The sequence below is a fragment of the Balaenoptera ricei genome, chromosome 2, assembly GCF_028023285.1.
Source record: "Balaenoptera ricei isolate mBalRic1 chromosome 2, mBalRic1.hap2, whole genome shotgun sequence".
Taxonomy (NCBI): domain Eukaryota; kingdom Metazoa; phylum Chordata; class Mammalia; order Artiodactyla; family Balaenopteridae; genus Balaenoptera; species Balaenoptera ricei.
In genome coordinates this window covers 130,674,630-130,695,794 of record NC_082640.1, presented here as the reverse complement: position 1 = coordinate 130,695,794, position 21,165 = coordinate 130,674,630, and positions in this window count along the sequence as shown.

The window sequence follows — 21,165 nt, the reverse complement described above, 5'->3', positions numbered from 1 at the left end:
TTGACAAAAATATGAAATACATAATTATTCTAGAAATGATGCACCTAGTTTTCTAAATAAAACCTCTTCTTATAGGTTTGATTTATTTTATGCCTATTTTATGTCATATTAAATGTGGTTGTAATGAATAAGAACTGTCATTCTCAGCAAATGAAATAGTCTTACTCTTCTGTTCATGACAGAATAACTAGTACTTAGCCTTTCCGTAATAAGCAAAATTTAAAAAAAACAAACAAAAAAAAGAAACTGTACAAAAATATGTAAAATGTCTGTTTCAGACATTGGAGAAAAGGAAGCAGAGAACCGTGATCCTTGAAAAAGTGAATTTTAAAAAAATGAACCTTATCATTGAGCCCTAGAGACACTTTCCAAACCACAGCGCAAGGAGGGAAAAAAAGGCAAAGCATGAAGAGTCTTATTCAATTGAAGAGAACTGAGATCGGAGTGCAGAGTCTCAGGTGGCTTGACTTTATGGGGCAAAGTACCAGAAATGAGAGAGTTATCAAAAGAAAGAACGTCAGTAATCTCTGTACATAGAGACAGGACAATAGATACTAACTATACTGAAACACTGATGGGGAAAAAAGTGAACAAAAACTCAATGACGGGCTTCCCTGGTGGCGCAGTGGTTGAGAATCTGCCTGCCGATGCAGGGGACACGGGTTCGAGCCCTGGTCTGGGAAGATCCCACATGCCGCGGAGCAACTAAGCCCGTGCGCCACAACTACTGAGCCTGCGCGTCTGGAGCCTGTGCTCCGCAACAAGAGAGGCCACGATGGTGAGAGGCTCGCGCACCGCGGTGAAGAGTGGCCCCCACTCGCCGCAACTGGAGAAAGCCCTCACACAGAAACGAAGACCCAACACAGCCAGAAATAAATAAATAAATAAATAATTTTAAAAAAAACAAACAACTCAATGACTTGTGGAAAAATATTAAAAAGTCAAACATACATATAATTGGAGTATTAGAAGAAAGCTGTAATGTAGAAATATATCTGAAGAAATAAAGGTAACTTTTTTTTTTCAAATTTGTGATAAAAAAACAACCCAAAAAATCCAAGCTCAAAACAAGAAAAACCCACAAAGACACATCACAATCAAATTGCAGATAACCAAAGAAAGAGGAAAACTAATCTTAAGAGCAGTCCCCCAAATAGGACACATTACAAGAAGATATGGTGAACAAAATAAAAATAAAAACAGCGTCTGACTCCTCATTGACTTCTCTTTGGAAATAAAGCAAGATGGAAGACAATGAGAAATCTCTTTAAAGAGCTGCCAGAAAAAGAAAGGCCTGTCAAACTGGGTGGGGATTTATATATTCATAAATGATGAAAGTAAAATAAAAACGTTTTGAGAGAAACAAACTGAAATTTTCATTACCAGAAGAACTTGAATCTTTATAGATGCATAAAAAAGCAACAGAAATGGTATATCTGTGGGTAGGTATAAAATATTTCATTGTGTTTTAGTATGTTTATAAATAGTACTCTGGTGTGGATATAAACAGTTACAAAAAACATTCACACCCTGACAATTAAATATGCTGGATAAGCTACAAATTATATATTTTTAAAATTAACAACATCATAATGCTGAAAATACAAATTAACTTAATGGAACTATATTCCAGATAATGACAGTCCTTGATGAAAGGGAGGATATACAGAGGTGTCCCCCTTCAACAGAAAAGTAAATAGAAGAACCCATCAACAGAAAAGTAAATAGAAGAACCCATCTGGCATAAATTGGGGTGAGGAGAAAGCAGCCTAACTTTTAACACACTTTTTAAAAAATACATTATTGTTTTAGAGCAGTATTAGGTTTACAACAAAATTGAGAGGAAGGTACAGAGATTTCCCATATACCTCCTGCCCCCACACATGCAGAGCCTCCTCTATTATCTACATCCCTTACCAAAGTGGGACATTTGTTACAGGGGATGAATCTACTTCAGCACATCATAATCACCTAAAGTTCAGAGCTTACATTAGGGTTCACTCTTGGTATTATACATTCTCTGGGTTTGGATAAATATATAATGACATATATTCACCATTTTGGAATCATACAGAGTATTTTCATTGCCCTAAAAATCCTCTGTGCTCTGCCTATTCATCTCTCCCCAGCCCTTCCCTGGCAATCACTGATCTTTTTACTGTCTCCATAGTTCTGTTTTTTCAAGAATGTCATAGAGCTGGAATCATACAGTATGTAGCTTTTTCAGATTGACTTCTTCCATTTAATATGTTTTTAAGGTTCCTCCATGTCTTTTCAAGGCTTTGTAGCTCATTTCTTTTTAGCACAGAATAATATTCCATTGTCTGGATATACCACGGTTTATCTACTCACCTACTGAAGGACATCTTGGTTGCTCCCAAGTTTTGGCAATCATGAATAAAGCTGCAATACACATCCATGTACAGGCTTTTGTGTGGACATGTATTTTTTACTCCTTTGGGTAAATACCAAGGAATGCAATTGCTGGATTGTATGGTAAGAACATGTTTAGTTTTCTAAAAAACCATCAGAGTGGCTGTACCAGGAATGTGTGAGAGTTCCTGTTGTATCACTTCTTCTTCAGCACTTGGTGTCAGTGTTACAGATTTTGGTCATTCTAATAGATGTGTAGTAGCATTTCACTGTTTTAATTTGCATTTCCCTGGTGACATATGATGTGGGATATCTCTTCATATTTTATTTGCCATCTGTATGTCTTTTCTTTGGTGAGGTGTCTGTGAAGGTCTTTGATCCATTTTTTTAATTATTGAATTTTAAGAGTTCTTTGTGTATTTTGGATAACAGTCCTTTATCAGATTTGTCTTTTGCAAATCTGTTGTATGTAAAAAAGCACCACCATACCTGAGGTCATCTAGGTTTTCTCTTATGTCATCTTCTAGGAATTTTACAGTATTGTATTATTGTGATTCAGTTCACCACAGCTTCAAATGCTTTGAGAGCATGGTTGGGAGTTTCCTATTCAGTAAGACATGAATCTTAGCACTAGAGTGGTTTTGGAGCTTTGTAACTCTGTTTCCAGCTTTTTTTGGTGGCCAAGGACATCTCCTTGATCTCTAATTTCACCTTTGGATTTCTTTGCTTTGCACTGTAACTGAGCTATCCTACAAGCTTTTCTCATCTCTTCAGTGCCATGCCAGGCATTCTGTGGTTCAAAGTCAGAAATACCTCTATGGGAGGAAAGGGACTGAACTATCCTTTCTCTCTCTTCCCTCTCCTTCTCCTTTCCCCCCTCCTCTCTCTCATAGCTAAAACCCCTGAGTGACTTTTCCTTTCTGTTCTTCTGCTTCTTATTCATCCTTCCAAACCTGAAAGTTTACATTGCCTGGAGGATTCATTTCAATTTTCCTTTCCTTCCTTAATTTACCTCAATTTTTTCCTTATCTTAAAATGCAAAGTACCTAGGGAAATTGTCTCATAGAGGGCAGAATGGTGGTTACCAGGGGCTGAGGGGTGGAGAAAGTGGGGAGATGTTGTTTGAGTGTACAAACCTTCAACTAGTAGATAAATAAGTATGCACAATGTAGTGATTACAGACAACCATACTGTACTATAAACAACAAAGTTGCTAAGAGAGTAGATCTTAATTATTCCCATTGCAAAAAAGAAATGAGAAGTACGTGACACGATAGGGGTGTTAGCTAATGCTACAGTGACAATCATATTGCTATATATAAATGTATCAAGTCAACACATTTTTACACCTTAAACTTACACAGTGTTATATGATAATTATATCTCAATTAAAAAATATTTTGAAGTCCTAGCCTCAAATACTCGTGAATGTGAGCCTATTTGATAGGTTTTTTGCAGATTATCAAGTTAAAGTGAGGTGATTCATATAGACCCTAACCCAATATGATTGTGTCCTTATAAACAGAGAAAATTTGGACACAAAGACAGACATTCACAGAGGGAAGACAATGTGAAGCACAATAAGAACATCATCTACAATCCAAAGAACTCCGAAGGCTGCTAGAATCTAAGAGAAAGGAATAGAACAGATTCTCCCTTACAGCCTTTAAAAGGAACCAAGCATGACAGACACCTTGATTTCAGATTTCTAGCTTCCACAATTGTGGGACAGTAAATTTCTGTTAAATCTACCCTGTTTGTGATACTTTGTTATGGCAGCCCTAGCAAACTAATACAACTCTCAAAACCATTTCCTGTAACAGAAGAATTTTGGATATAAAACAATACATATTGTAAACTTCCAAGTACACCTGACCCTTAAAACAACACAGGGATTAAGGGCACCGACCTTTTGCATAGGCAAAAATTTGTGTATAATTTATACTTGGACTTCTGTATCTGCAGTTCCTCTACATCTGTGGTTCTGCATCCTCGGATTCAACCAACTGTGAACCGTGTAGTACTGTAGTATGTATTTATTGAAAATAAATCTGTATATAAGTGGACCCGCACAGTTCAAACCCTTGTTGTTCAAGGGTCAACTGTATACGTGTATTTAGAACAGGCAAAGGCAATGCATAGTGATAGAAATCAAATCTATTAATTGTGGTTGCCTGGTTGGAGGATGGTAGATTGGGGAAGAGTACAAAACGATTGGGGGGGGGAGGGTCGTGGAAATATTCTATATCTTATTTGTAATAGTAGTATACATTCATCAGAATTCATTGGCTATACACTTAAAATTCGTGCATTTTATTTATGGCAAGTTTTCCTCAACAGAGTTGGTTAAGCTTAAAAGAGGAAATATGGGTTTTCTATTATGTTTCCAAACGTTGGTTTCAAAGGAAGAAGAATTTATAAAATGACAAGTTATTGGTAGTTAATCAGAACTTAGTCATAAATATTTTAGAAATACATATTTTCTTAGCTCTGTCATATATCTTCAAAGATGTGTTTCCGTTCCAACCCAAATTATGCACCCTATTTCATAATCTGATGTACTCCCTCAGGTAACATGCACACTGCCTGATGTAATATCATCTCACTGCTGATAGGGTGATGTACTAAGTAGCAATAAGTTTAGAATAAAATGTGTACCACTTTCTTAACTCTGTGTTTATTTTTTAAGTGAGACCTGTAAGTAATCACAGAATCATATGAATTGTGATCAATGAGCATTCCATGTTATCTTAGGACAAGGTGGAAATTTCAAAGTTTGTAAAAAATAGGAGATAGGAATCACATAAAGAAGCAGAGTTTCACTTCCTACAAGTTCAAAAACTAATCCTTGACATATTTTTTAGATGAATATAATACCACTTGAAGAAAATGAATGTGACTGGAAGAGCACAGTAGTTGTCAGTTTTGCTGGAATTCATAATTTAAACATTTATAAAGACCACTGGATGGACCTAGAGACTGTCATACAGATTGAAGTAAGTCAGAAAGAGGAAAAAAAAAAATGGTATATTAATGTATATATGTGGAATCTCGAAAAATGGTACAGATGAACCAGTTTCCAAGGCAGAAATAGAGACACAGATGTAGAGAACTAACATATGGACACCAAGGGGGGAAAGTGGGGGATGGGATGATTGGGAGATTGGGATTGACATATATACACTAATATGTATAAAATAGATAATTAATAAGAACCTGTTGTATAAAAAATTAAATTAAATTAAATTAAAAAAACATAAACACCATCAAACACGTATCCTCATTCTTCTTTTGTATGATGTGTGTATATATATATATATATATATATATATATATACACACACACGTATATATATTCTTTTTTAGATTCTTTTCCATTATAGGTTATTACAAGATATTGAGTATACACACTATCCTCATTCTTATCTAGTTAAGTGAAACTGTTTTAAAACATGATTCATCTGTTGCTTTATCTAAATAGTTAAATGCAAACAACAAAGATCCCTTTTTAATAATGATATTTGAGGGGGGCTGTAACTCAGTAAATAGTCATACAGTTGCAGCTCTTTAGATAATATTTACACACCTCTATATTATATGTTCTCTCAATCTAGTTCCTCTCAGACACAAAGTGGCACACTTACAAACAAAGAAGTGTCTATCACACACAAACTGGAAAATCATTTTCCAGTACTGCATCCTTCTTTCAGCCCATGGCTGTTACATAACATATGCTCAAGAGAATCAGTATTTATTTGGCAACTAGAACAGGATATAAAAGCAAATTTAGATCTTACAACCAACTGAGAATATAATCTATTCTCTGCAGAAACCAGTATGGTACCAATTTATACGTTGAGTTAAAGGAAAGCTATCTGGTTCCTCAGGAGCTGCCTTGCCATCTTTCAGCAGAGCTCTACTAATTCAATTAGTGCCCCTCTGCCCAGGCAAATGCCTGGGAACAGATGCTGATGCCTGCTGACACTGGTGAGTTGTTTTAGGATGTGTCACAATGGTTACATTATGGCAAAGGATGTTTCACAATGTAGTTTAGATAATGAAACACATTTGATACTCGTTTCAAATATTTTAGGTTTTTTCCCCTAATTTTTATTCTAGAAGGACTATAAATGATAATATTATAATTCCATTCTCTGCTAAAACATGTACTGAGGATATTGTAATTGAACCTGTTAAATTCAGGCCTAAAAATATGACAGATATAACCTAGAACAATAATCCTTTGGTCTTTGATTATAATATTTGCTAGCAAAATTCCTTAGCACATTGAACATAATACATTTTTAAGATTCACTCACACATCCATTCACTCATTTTTTAAATTAAGTTCAGCAAGATTTATTTAGCTTCTGTACCATCTACAAGGTGCTTTGCTAGAATCTAACAAGCTTAGAAGGCTGGGATCTGATTAGACAAACACATTCACAATTAGTGTAATAAAAGGCAGACTGTAAAATATTTTAACTTACCATACATTTTGATATTTATATTTACACAATTCAAATGGGTCTGTGAGTTAATAAAGCATCCTGTAATTTTTGTTCTCAAAATGTATATGTATACATATATGTATTTTTAACTCATCATGGCATACTTGTATATAAACACTTATAATTTACACTAATGGACAAGAGGCCGGTTACTTAGACAAACCAAATTAAAAAAAAAATAATAGTTACCATTCACAGAGCACAGGTAAACATGAAGGAAGTAATGTTTTTTTTAATTTTATAGATGAGGAAACAAGATTGAGATGCTAATAAATGATAATTAAACCAGATTACTAAATGGAATGTTTGCCATGCTCTAACTAGTAGATGTGCAAATATTTCATCACTTCTCTGCTTTTGAAATTGAAGTGAATGCTACATAGAGAAATGTTTTATTTCTTTTATAAAATTTTTTAATATTAATTTTGTTAGCTTATATTAGAAAGCTAAAATGGACTTGTTATGCAATGTACTTATCATACCAAATCCCATTTAATCCTTGCACAACTCCATATAAAGCAGTTATCTTTCTTCCCATTTTATATGATGAAATAAAATTTAAGAAATTTAAGTAATCCCCTCAAGGTCACACAGAAAGTAAACAAAAAGGTAGCTTTAAGATGGCGATACATTTACTTCCAAAACCCATACTCCTTCTAGGATAAAATGATGTTTATTTATATTACTTATATTGTGTTTTCCAGATTATGCAGCACTTGGACATAAAGGGTTATTAATTCCAACAATGATTCCTAAAGTTCTTCAAGTGACTTACTCACTTTTTTCCTTGTCTCTTTCATAATCAAATTACATTTAAAAGGTGCTGGCAGATTACTATGGTGGACAGTTAAGAGCATATTGGATGACAACCCAAATGACACATTTAACTAGTCATTCATTTTTCTTTGGTGCGTCCAGATATGACTGAAGTTACCCAAATACTTAAGTCCATAATGCTAAGTATTCTTTTAAGAATATAAATTCTACATCAGAAAGGAGAGTGACTTCTGTGTATAATGAGGTCTCAGTATTCTCCCAGTGAAGTGGGTTGAGTTGTCCCTTTTCTTGCCCATTTAGGAGTCTGCCTGCAGACACTCTATAATGTCACTGACTGTCCATGAATCCTGAGAGTAAATACTACCAGTAACTCTGAAGGAGAATGTATTCTCTCTTGCAGACAAGCCTGGGGAGAGAAAGCAGCCTAGAGCAGGCCAGTGCTAAGAGGCTGTGAAGGTTCACAAAAATGCCAGAACAGCAGTAGTTTAGAGTTGAGTAAGTTGGCACAGGTGACAAGTGGTTTCCTAAAATGAACTGATTGTAAGCATTCCTTATGGATGTTCAGATATAACTGGGAAGTATTTGGGAAGGGGAAGGGGGGATGTGTGTATAAAAATGCAAAATAATTTATACTTAAAACTTGCACTAATTAAGACAGTAGTGCCTATAAGAGACAGGTACAGGTATAATTTATCTGGGGAGTGGATAGTTATTTGTTTCACAGAAAATTTGATAACCTACTTTGTGTGTGAATGGTGAGTATTCCAAGGCATGGATTTTAAAGGGGCAATGAAACAAAGGATATATACCCAGGAGTGGTATTGCTGGGTCATATGGTAGCTCTATTTTCAGTTTTTTGAGAAACCTCCATACTATTATCCACAGTGGCTGCACCAATTTACATTCTCACCAACAGCGTAAGAGGGTTCTCTTTTCTCCACATCCTCACCAACATTTGTTATTTGTGTTCTTTTTGGTGATAGTCAGACTGACCAGTGTGAGGTGATATCTCACTGTCGTTTTGACTTGCATTTCTCTGATCATTAATGATGCTGAGCATCTTTCCACGTGCCTGTTGGCCATCTGTATGTCCTTTTTGGAAAAATGTCTATTCAGGTCTTCTGCCCATTTTTAATAGGGTTGTTTGTTTTTTTGATGTTGAGTTGTATGAGCTGTTTATATATTTGGGGCATTAAACTCTTATTTGTCATATCATTTGCAAATATTTTCTCCCATTCAGTAGGTTGCCTTTTTGTTTTGTAGATAGTTTCCTTTGCTGTGCAAAAGCTTTTAAGTTTAATTAGGAAAACACTAATTCAAAAAGATACATGCACCCCCAATGTTCATAGCAGCATTATTTACAATTGCCAAGACATGGACGCAACCTAAGTGTCCATCAAAAGACGAATGGATAAAGAAGATGTGATATATATATATATACACACACACACATACACACACAATAGACTACTACTCAGACATACAAAAGAATGAAATTTTGCAATTTGCAACAACAAAGATGGACTTGGGGGGGTATTATGCTAAGTGCAGTAAGTCAGATGGAAAAAGACAAATACTGCGTGATATCACTTATATGTGGAATCTAAAAATAAAACAAACTAGTGAATGTAACAATAAAGAAGTAGACTGACATGTATAGAGAACACACTAGTGGTTACCAGTAGGGAGAGGGGGGGCAATAGAAGGCTATGGGATTAAGAGGTACAAACTATCAATATTATGTATAAAATAAATAAACTACAAGGATGTATTATACAGCACAGGGAATATAGACAGTATTTTGGAGTAACTAAAAATGGAATATAAACTTTAAAATTGTGAATCACTATGTTGTACACCTGTAACTTATGTAATATTGTACATGAACTATACTTCAATTTAAAAAATAAAAAAAAAATAACAAGGGATAGCCAAATTCCATGTATGACAAAATAAAAGTTCTCTGTGTGGAACAGAAGAGAGGAGAGACGACTGATGGAAGCACACAAAAGGAGAAGAGTATGTAAAATGGTGAAAGGCATGTGGCTTTCAGATAAGGAAGTTCTCAGATAAAGAGTATCTTGTTAGCTGGGGTATCACATTGCTGCTCCCCATCAACTTCAAACCTGAAGAAGTGTGCTTCCCCCCATATCAATGCTTTGTGGAAAACATCAGGATAAAAATGTTCCACATCTGACTTGGTATTGAATGATGAGAAAACTAAATCTCAGTGAAGGTCTGAAAACATTAGTCACTGAAGACTCCAATCTGGATTTAATACGCTGGTTTGTCTTTCTGTTGCATCTTATTGCAGGTAATCAGGTTTCAATGGACACGGGGGAGAAAGGTCTAGGATATAGAATATTATCACAAATGTGAAATGCAGTGAAATCAACTATCCTGTCATTGCAGAGTTGTAGATGACCTCTGTTTTCTTCCAATTTCCAAGAATATGGCAGCGCCCTTCTCAGAATTCACCTTGCTTTTATGACAACTTGAAAGAACATCAAGAGGGTTATAATACAAATTCGAATGCCATTAATCTGTGTTTCAAATCTAGTAAATGATTGAGTGCTTTATCCATTCTTCTTTGGAATTCTGAAAGGTGACTGAGTCTTTGAGATGTCATGCTATCCATTATGTTTCAGTTTCCCGATGGTGTTTAACATTTCATGTAACTAGTCTCTGTGGTTATATTGGTGCTATTGTGCTGTTGCCATAGCAATTAAAGAGGCACAGTTGTGGAGCAATGCAGACAGAACGATCAGCACAGAGATGCTGTTTGACACAATTCAGGCCTCTAGAAATCTGGATAATTCTTCAGGAAAAAAATACGGTTTAGACTTTGTCTTGATATTATTGTGCGCATTGAGGCAGCCAAGTTACCACCAATGGAAAATCTAGTTGAAAAGCTGAAAAAAATGGGAGAGGAAAGAAAGGCATACACATACAGCGGAAGTAATGAATTTACTGAGGGTTTACATACTAAATATGTGTGCGGGTGGAAAGTTCCGGCAGTACTCCTACAGAAATGTTTTGACAAACTGACACCATATGGAAGTTTTTATGTCACTGAAAGCATTATGTGTTTTCTCACTCTCTCTCTCTCCTCCCCCTTTCTCATTCTTTCTTTCTTCTTCTCTGTTCCTCCCTCCCTCCCTCCCTCCCATCTCTCTCAAACACACCCACCCTACTCAGTCTTTTTGGATTCTCCTATTTTTTGTATTAACATTGTTTGGCCCTTTACAACATAATGATCATTTCAATTTGATGTTATGCATATTTTAAACAGTAATATAATAATATTACTACATAAAAAGTTCATGTCCAGTTACATAAAAAAAAATATAAATATAGCAGAGAGCTGAGTAAAGGATACAAAGAGATGATTCATAGAAGCCTGGACCTTTCCTGCTCTCTTTCTATATTGAACTGCCAACATGTCCACTCCACTTTGATCTTTAAAAAATCTCAAAATTGACATGTCTACAACTGAGCTCCTAATTTGCTCTCTCAAATCTGCTTTGCTCCTACTATAGTACTTTCCACTGGCATCCCATCTCACTTAGAGAAAATGCTCAGGTTTTTATACTGGACACCAATTCCTACATGGTGTGGTTACTACTGCTTCTCTGATTTCAGAACTACTCTGGCCCTGGTTCACTTAACTCTTACCAGATTGGCCACTTTGCTCTTTCTCAAACACACTGGTCAAACTTTTGCTCAAGACTTTGCATTCTCTTTTCCTTTTTTCTGGATCTCACCATCTATCTTTAAGAGTATGTGTAGTTTCAACCATCAATTCCTTCCAGTCTTAAATGTTACCTTCAGAGTGGGCCCACCCTATTTAAATTATAAGCCCTCATTCTTAAATCCCTACTTTATTTTCCTCCATAACAATGACCATTATCTCACCTTCTACACATTTTGCTTATCTTTGTGTATTTTGTGACTCACCAAATAAAATGCAAGTTCCATGAGGGCAGAGATTTTTCTCTTTGGTTCACCATTGTATCCTCAACACCTAGAGGAAGGGTTGGCATAAAATGGGCTCTCAATAAGTATTGGGTGAAGGAATAATTTGGAAATCCAGCTATTTAGCAAGTGTCTGAGAAAGTTTTCAAAGTTTTTAGTAATTGAAATGTGAACAAAAATACTGTTTTGTAAAACAATTATGTTTTTTTAAATTATAATATCAGTGCTGGTGAGGATACAATGAAGAGATATTCTCACACATTGCTAGAGGCAGTAGACATTTAGAATTTTATGCCGTCTAAAATGAAAAAGGTCCTGGAGGCTAGGGAAATAGATAAAATATAGAATGGAGGAATAAGGGAAAAGTCCAGTATTGGCAGGCTTTGACAAGGGAGAGAACTGATTAATTCAGCAGCCTTGAATTATGAGGGAAATGATGAATTAGGAGCATTATAGGATGTTTTATTGTATTTGGGGCCATGCAGTCTCCTCTAATACTCTCAAAGAAAACCTTAAGTAAAATTTGCATGATTTGTAAATGCTCCTGCATTGGGGGCTTGTGTTACCTATGCTACCCTTGCTAGCCCATGCCTGAAGACAAGCGTAAGAACCAAATTTATTCACCTAACATATATGTAAACTATTTAACAAGACCACTGGCTTATGATAGCTGTTCCATGAGTAGAAGCAGCAGCAGCAGTCATCATGGCAGCAGGATAGCAAGCGATAACAACACTAATAATATTGAAAAGCCTATCATCAACTTTATGGCAAATTATAATACATCAGTTCAGTTACTTTTTAATCAAGCCATTAAATGTTTGTTTAAGAATCACAAAGAAGTAGAATTTAGACAGGTGCTTAGAGAAAACACAGGATAAGCAATCATATATATATATATATATATATATATATATATATATATATATATGCACATATACACACATACACACACACACACATATGTACATCCAAGTCTGTATGGCTATCTGTACATGTATATGCACGTGTGTAAGTACTAGTTCCCCTTTCAATATCTATTCTTCCCTTCTTTAATAACAGAATCCCAATTTTCCCTGGTATATTGTTTCCCAGAATGAACAGTTTATTTTCCAGCTTCTTTTGCAGGGAAATATAATCATGTGAGTCACTTATTTCCCATGAGGTATAAGTTAAAATGGTGACAAGAACTTCAGAGAAGGTACCTTAAAGGGAAATGACTGAAATGAGATGTACCCTTACTTGTCCTTCTTCTGAACTATAATTTTAATAGGATGCCTGGAACTCTAGCAGCCAACTTAGACATTGAGGTGACCTTGAAGATGGGAGTCATGAGTCAGGATGATGGAGGAAGACTTCTTGATTATCATGGCATTGCTCTACCAGCCCTGGTTTACCTTCTAGCATGTTTAAACTACTGTTTTGAAAAGTCTCTTCTACTCACAGCTAAACTAATCTCAACTGGTTACAGTATAATTTTAAAAACATTAAAGCACCAGGAATTAATATTCTAAAAATGCCTAGAAAGAAATATGCATTCAAGTCTATATAGCTATAGATATTTCAAATATTTTAAAACATTGTATGTAGTAAGTACATATTTCCTGTAAAATAACAAAAAGTTAAAACTAACTTGGATTCTTTTAATATTAATTCGTATGTGTTAGCAATGAGTCATATAATGATAAAAACTGTCTATTAAATTGAGAGATTTTTGACAGGTATTGCTCTGGGCTATAACAAATGCCACAGAAGTACTAAAAACAAATATTTTATGATGATCAAAGTGAGTAAACACATTTAGCACACATCTGCCATATATCAGTAGGTAGATACTGTTTATTCAATCCCTGAGGCAGTGCTTGATAGTAAGTTAGTTATGAAAGTTCATTAATTATTTCAAGCTAACCAAAGAAAATTTTATAAAAATTAGGCATTGGGTCAACTACAGATATTCTCTTGACTATGAGAATGTAATGTAAAAATAGATTTCTGTCTTGGTCATTGACTAAATGTTTGTAGTAAGTGCTAGTATTGGCTTACTTCCTCAATCTTGGCTTTAGTAAGAGTGGATAGGGTGACATTAACTAAAATATAGAACACAGGAAAGAAAAATGGTTGGGATGTGATGAGAGATAATGAGTTTGGTTTAAGATAATCTATTTTTGAAGGGATTTGTGCTGTTTAAATCCAGGCTGGATATATTTTGAAATGAACAAGATACTGGTATTTAAATCTGTGAGCATGCAATCTCTGAAGGTTATGATCATCGATATGGCTGGTTTGCAGACAATGGAAATGCATTATTTTAAATTTCTTGACAGCACGCTATTGTCTACATTTGGGAGCATCTATCCACTGTTATTTTATTATTTTACAAAATAATGATTATTTTTTCTTTCATGATTATTTTCATGTGTCACCTGCCAAAGATTTTGACATAACATTTTTTTAAATGAGATGAATCTAGTGTCTAATATTTGCCTTTAGCATTTTGAAAACTGAGCTAGACGCCAAGTAGTTATTTAATAATGTGCCTACCCTTCATTTTTTCCGGTTTCTAAGGACCACTGATTTATAGCTGAGAAAACTGAGGCCCAGATATTGTTCAGATATGATTAGAGTTTTTGAACCCTTAAAAACTATGCATCTAAAACATAAATATATTCCAATAATCTAGTGTTCAAGTGAATTATAATATACTTCATGTTTGAATGTAATACAGTCATGAAACATCTTTACAGTACATAGTTAAAAATAACAGGAAAATATGTGTTACAATATGTGGTAGGTAGAATTCTAAGATGTTCTCATTATTAGTACTCCTAGGCGTATGCACTCCTGTTTAATCCTCCCATTGAGTGCAGTTAAAACTTGTAACTTGCTTCTAACCAACAGAATGAGGCAAAGGTAAAGGGACTTTCCATATATTAATTATTTGACTTAAAGTTAATAAAAAGAAGGATTATTCTGGGGCCATGACCTATCATGTGAGTCCTTTAAAAGAAGGTCCAAGCTTTCCTTGAAGTTAGATGCCTCAAGTCGAAGAGACTGTCTATCCATTGCTGGCCTTGAAGAAGTAAACTGTCAGGATTCTACAGCAGTGAGGAAATGCATTTTACCAACAACCTGAGGGCACCTGGAAGTGGTTCTTCCCTAGTTAAGCCTCCAGATGAAAACTCAACACAGCCAACAGTTTTCCTGTAGCCTTATGAGACCTTAAACAGAGGATCCAGCCAAGATGTGCCCAGATTAACGTATGGAATCTCTGAGATAATGAATGTGTACTGTTTTAAACCACCAAGTTTAAGGTAACATCACAGCAATAGAAAATTAATACAAAGTATTTAGATTAAAGAGTGGGAGGAGACCTTCAAGATGGCGGAGGAGTAAGTCGTGGAGATCACCTTCCTCCCCACAAATAAATCAGAAATACATCTACATGTGGAACAGCTCCTACAGAACACCTACTGAACCCTGGCAGAAGACCTCAGATTTCCCAAAAGGCAAGAAACTCCCCACGTACCTGGGTAGGGCAAAAGAAAAAAGAAACAACAGAGACAAAAGACTAGGGACAGGACCTGCACCAGTGGGAGGGAGCTGTGAAGGAGGAAAAGTTTCCACACATTAGGAAGCCCCTTCACTGGCAGAGACAGGGGGTACGTGGTGGGGGGGGGAAGCTTCGGAGCCACGGAGGAGAGCACAGCAACAGGGGTGCGGAGGGCAAAGCGGAGAGATTCCCGCACAGAGGATCAGTGCCAACCAGCACTCACCAGCCCGGGAGGCTTGTCTGCTCACCCGCCGGGGCGGGCGGGGGCTGGGAGCTGAGGCTCCAGCTTCGGAGGTCAGATCCCAGGGAGAGGAGCAGGGTTGGCTGCGTGAACACAGCCTGAAGGGGGCTAGTGCGCCACAGCTAGCCGAGAAGGAGTCCAGGAAAAAATTTGAAGCTGCCAGGGAGGCAAGAGACCATTGTTCTGGGATGCGCAAAGAGGGGATTCAGAGCACCGCCTAAATGAGCTCCAGAGACGGGCATGAGACGCTAAGGCAGCTGCTGCAACCACCAAGACTCCTGGTGCAAGCACAGGTCACTCTCCACACCTCCCCTCCCGGGAACCTGGGCAGCCCGCCACTGCCAGGGTCCCGTGATCCAGGGACAACTTCCCCAGTAGAACGCACGGTGCACCTCAGGCTGCTGCAACGTCACTCCGCCCTCTGCCGCCGCAGCCTCGCCCATCTGGCATCCGTACCTCTCCCTTCCCTCAGCCTGAGTGAGCCAGAGCCCCGAATCAGCTGCTCCTTTAATGCCGTCCTGTCTGTGTGAAGAACAGACGCCCTCAGGCGACCTACACGCAGAGGCCAGGCCAATCCAAAGCCGAACTCCAGAAGCTGTGTGAACAAAGAAGAGAAAGGGAAATCTCTCCCAGCAGCCTCAGGAGCAGTGGATTAAATCTCCACAGTCAACTTGATGTACCTGCATCTGCGGAATACCTGAATAGACAATGAATCATCCCAAAATTGAGGCAGTGGACTTTGGGAGCAACTGTAGACTTGGCATTTGCTAAGTGTGTGACTGACTGGTTTCTGGTTTTATGTTTTTCTTAGTTTAGTATATAGAGTTTATTATCATTGGTAGATTTGTTTATTGATTTGGTTGTTCTCTTCCTTTTTAAATATATATATATATAGATATATATAGTTTTTTTCTTTTTCTCTTTTTGTGAGTGTGTAGGTGTATGCTTCTTTGTGTGACTTTGTCTCTATAGCTTTGCTTTTACCATTTGTCCTAGGGATCTGTCTGTCAGTTTTTTTTTTTTTAATATAGTTTTTAGAGCTTGTTATCATTGGTGGATTTGTTTTTTGGTTTGGCTGCTCTCTTCTTTCTTTCTTTCTTTTTTCTTTTTTTTATTACTCTTTAATTTTTTTATTTTTAATAATTACTTTTATTTTAATAAGTTTATTTCTTTTTATTTCCTTCCTTCCTTTCTTTCCTTCTTTCTTTCCTTCCTTCCTCCCTCCCTCCCTCCCTCCGTCCTTTCTTTCTTTCTTTCTTTCCTTTCTTTCCTGCCTTTTCTTCTGAGCCATGCGGCTGACAGGGTCTTGGTGCTATGGCCGGGTGTCAGGCCTGAGCCTCTGAGGTGGGAGAGCCGAGTTCAGGACATTGGTCCACCAGAGACCTCCCAGCTCCATGTAATATGAAACAGCAAAAGCTCTCCCAGACATCTCCATCTCAACGCTAAGACCCAGCTCCACTCAACAACCAGCAAGCTACAGTGCTGGACAACCTATGCCGAACAACTAGCAAGAGAGGAACACAATACCACTCATTAGCAGAGAGGCTGCCTAAAATCATAATAAGGTCACATACATCCCAAAACACACCACCAGATATGGTCCTGCCCATCAGAAAGACAAGATGCAGTTTCATCCACCAGAACACAGGCACCGGTCTCCTCCACCACGAAGCCTACACAACCTCCTGAACCAACCTTAGCCACTGGGGGAAGACACCAAAAACAATGGGAACTACAAACATGTAGCCTGTGAAAGAAGACCCCAAACACAGTAAGTTAAGCAAAATGAGAAGACATAGAAACACGCAGCAGATGAAGGAGCAAGGTAAAAACCCAGCAGACCAAACAATTGAAGAGGAAATAGGGAGTCTACCTGAAAAAGAATTCAGAGTAATGATAGTAAAGATGATCCCAAATCTTGGAAATAGAATGGAGAAAATACAAGAAACATTTAACGAGGACCTAGAAGAACTAAAGAGCAAACAAACAATGATGAACAATACAATAACTGAAATGAAAACGACACTAGAAGGAATCAATAGCAGAATAACTGAGGCAGAAGAACAGATAAGTGACCTGGAAGATAAAATAGTAGAAATAACTACTGCAGAGCAGAATAAAGAAAAAAGAATGTAAAGAATTGAGGACAGTCTTAGAGATCTCTGGGACAACATTAAATGCACCAACATTTGAATTATAGGGGTCCCAGAAGAAGAAGAGAAAAAGAAAGTGTCTGAAAAAATATTTGAAGAGCTTATAGTTGAAAACTTCCCTAATATGGGAAAGGAAATAGTTAATCAAGTCCAGGAAGCACAGAGAGTCCCATACAGCATAAATCCAAGGAGAAACATGCTAAGACACATATTAATCAAACTATCAAAAATTAAATACAAAGAAAAAATATTAAAAGCAGCAAGGGAAAAGCAACAAATAACATACAAGGGAATACCCATAAGGTAAACAGCTGATATTTCAGCAGAAACTCTGCAAGCCAGAAGGGAGTGGCAAGACATATTTAAAGTGATGAAAGGGAAGAACCTACAACCAAGATTACTCTACCCAGCAAGGATAGCATTCAGATTTGATGGAGAAATTAAAACCTATACAGACAAGCAAAAGCTAAGAGAATTCAGCACCACCAAACCAGCTTTACAACAAATGCTAAAGGAACTTCTCTAGGCAGGAAACACAAGAGAAGGAAAAGACCTACAATAACAAACCCAAAACAATTAAGAAAATGGGAATAGGAACATACATATCGATAATTACCTTAAATGTAAATGGATGAAATGCTCCCACCAAAAGACATAGACTGGCTGAATGGATACAAAAAACAAGACCCATATATATACTGTCCACAAGAGATCCACTTCAGACCTAGGGGCACCTACAGATGGAAAGTGAGGGGATGGAAAAAGATATTCCATGCAAATGGAAATCAAAAGAAAGCTGGAATAGCAATTCTCATATCAGACAAAATAGACTTTAAAATAAAGACTATTACAAGAGACAAAGAAGGACACTACATAATGATCACGGGATCAATAAAGAAGAAGATATAACAATTGTAAATATTGATGCACCCAACATAGGAGCAACTCAATACATAAGGCAAATGCTAACAGCCATAAAAGGGGAAATCAACAGTAACACAATCATAGTAGGGGACTTTAACACACCACTTTCACCAATGGACAGATCATCCAAAATGAACATAAATAACGAAACACAAGCTTGAAATGATACATTGAACAAGATGGACTTAGTGATATTAATAGGACATTCCATCCAAAAACAACAGAATACACTTTCTTTTCAAGTGCTCATGGAACATTCTCCAGGATAGATCATATCTTAGGTCACAAATCAAGCCTTGGTAAATTTAAGAAAATTGAAATCATATCAAGTATGTTTTCCAACAATACTGCTGTGAGATTAGATATCAATTACAGGAAAAATCTGTAAAAAATACAAACACATGGAGGCTAAACAATACACTGCTAAATAACCAAGAGATCACTGATGAAATCAAAGGGGAAATAAAAAAATACCTAGAAACAAATGACAATGAAAACACGATGACCCAAAACCTATGGGATGCATCAAAAGCAGTTCTAAGGGAGAAGTTTATAGCAATAAAATCCTACCTCAAGAAACAAGAAACATCTCAAATAAACAAGCTAACCTTACACCTAAAGCAATTAGAGAAAGAACAAAAAACCCCAAAGTCAGCAGAACAAAAGAAATCATAAAGATCAGATCAGAAATAAATGAAAAAGAAATGAAGGAAACAATAGCAAAGGTCAATAAAATTAAAAGCTGTTTCTTTGAGAAGATAAACAAAATTGATAAACCATTAGCCAGACACATCAAGAAAAAAAGGGAGAAGACTTAAATCAATAGAATTAGAAATGAAAAAGAAGTAACGACTGAGACCAGAAATACAAAGGATCATGAGAGATTACTGCAAGCAACTATATGCCAATAAAATGGACAACCTGGAAGAAATGGACAAATTCTTAGAAAAGCACAACATTCTGAGACTGAACCAGGAGAAATAGAAAATATAAACACACCAATCACAAGCACTGAAATTGAAACTGTGATTAAAAATATTCCAACAAACAAAAGCCCAGGACCAGATGGCTTCACAGGTGAATTCTATCAAACATTTAGAGAAGAGCTAACACCTATCCTTCTCAAACTCTTCCAAAATATAGCAGAGGGAGGAACACCCCCAAACTCATTCTACAAGGCCACAATCACTCTGATACCAAAACCAGACAAAGATGTCACAAAGAAAGAAAACTACAAGTCAATATCACTGATGAACACAGATGCAAAAATCCTCAACAAAATACTAGCAAACAGAATCCAAAAGCACATTAAAGGGATCATACACCATGATCAAGTGGGGTTTATCCCAGGAATGCAAGGATTCTTCAATATATGCAAATCAATGAATGTGATACACCATATTAACAAATTGAAGAATAAAAACCATATGATCATCTCAATAGATGCAGAAAAAGCTTTCAACAAATTTCAACACCGATTTATGATAAAAACCCTCCAGAAAGTAGGCATAGAGGGAACTTACCTCAACATAATAAAGGCCATATATGACAAACTCACAGCCAACATCATCCTCAATGGTGAAAAACTGAAACCATTTCCACTAAGATCAGGAACAAGACAAGGTTGCCCACTCTCACCACTGTTATTCAACATGGTTTTGGAAGTTTGTGCTGCAGCAATTGGAGAAGAAACAGATATAAAAGGTATCCAAATTGGAAAAGAAGAAGTAAAGCTGTCACTGTTTGCAGATGACATGATACTATACACAGAGAATCCTAAAGATGCTACCAGAAAACTACTAGGGCTAATCAATGAATTTAGTACAGTAGCAGGATACAAAATTAATGCACAGTAATCTCTTGCATTCCTATACACTAATGATGAAAAATCTGAAAGGGAAATTAAGGTAACACTCCATTGACCATTGCAACACAAAGACTAAAATGCCTAGGAATAAAGCTACCTAAGGAGATAAAGACCTGTATGCAGAAAACTATAAGACACTGATGAATGAAATTAAAGATGATGCAAACAGATGGAGAGATATACCATGTTCTTGGATTGGAAGAATCAACATTGTGAAAATGACTCTACTACCCAAAGCAATCTACAGATTCAATGCAATCCCTATCAAATTACCAATGACATTTTTCACAGAACTTGAACAAAAAATTTCACAATTTGTATGGAAACACAAAAGACCCTGAATAGCCAAAGCAATCTTGAGAAAGAAAAACAGAGCTGGAGGAATCAGGCTCCCTGACTTCAGACTATACTACAAAGCTACAGTAATCAAGACAGTATGGTACTGGCACAAAAACAGAAATAGAGATCAATGGAACAGGATAGAAAGCCCAGAGATAAATGCACTCATATATGGTCACCTTATTTTTGATAAAGGAGGCAAAAATATACAATGGAGAAATGACAGCCTCTTCAATAAGTGGTGCTGGGAATACTGTACAGCTATATGTGAAAGAATGAAATTAGAACACTTCCTAACACCATACAAAAAAATAAATTCAAAATGGATTAAAGACTTAAACGTAAGGCCAGACAGTATAAAACTCTTAGAGGAAAACATAGGCAGAACACTCTATGACATAAATCACAGCAAGATCCTTTTCAACCCACCTCCTAGAGAAATGGAAATAAAAACA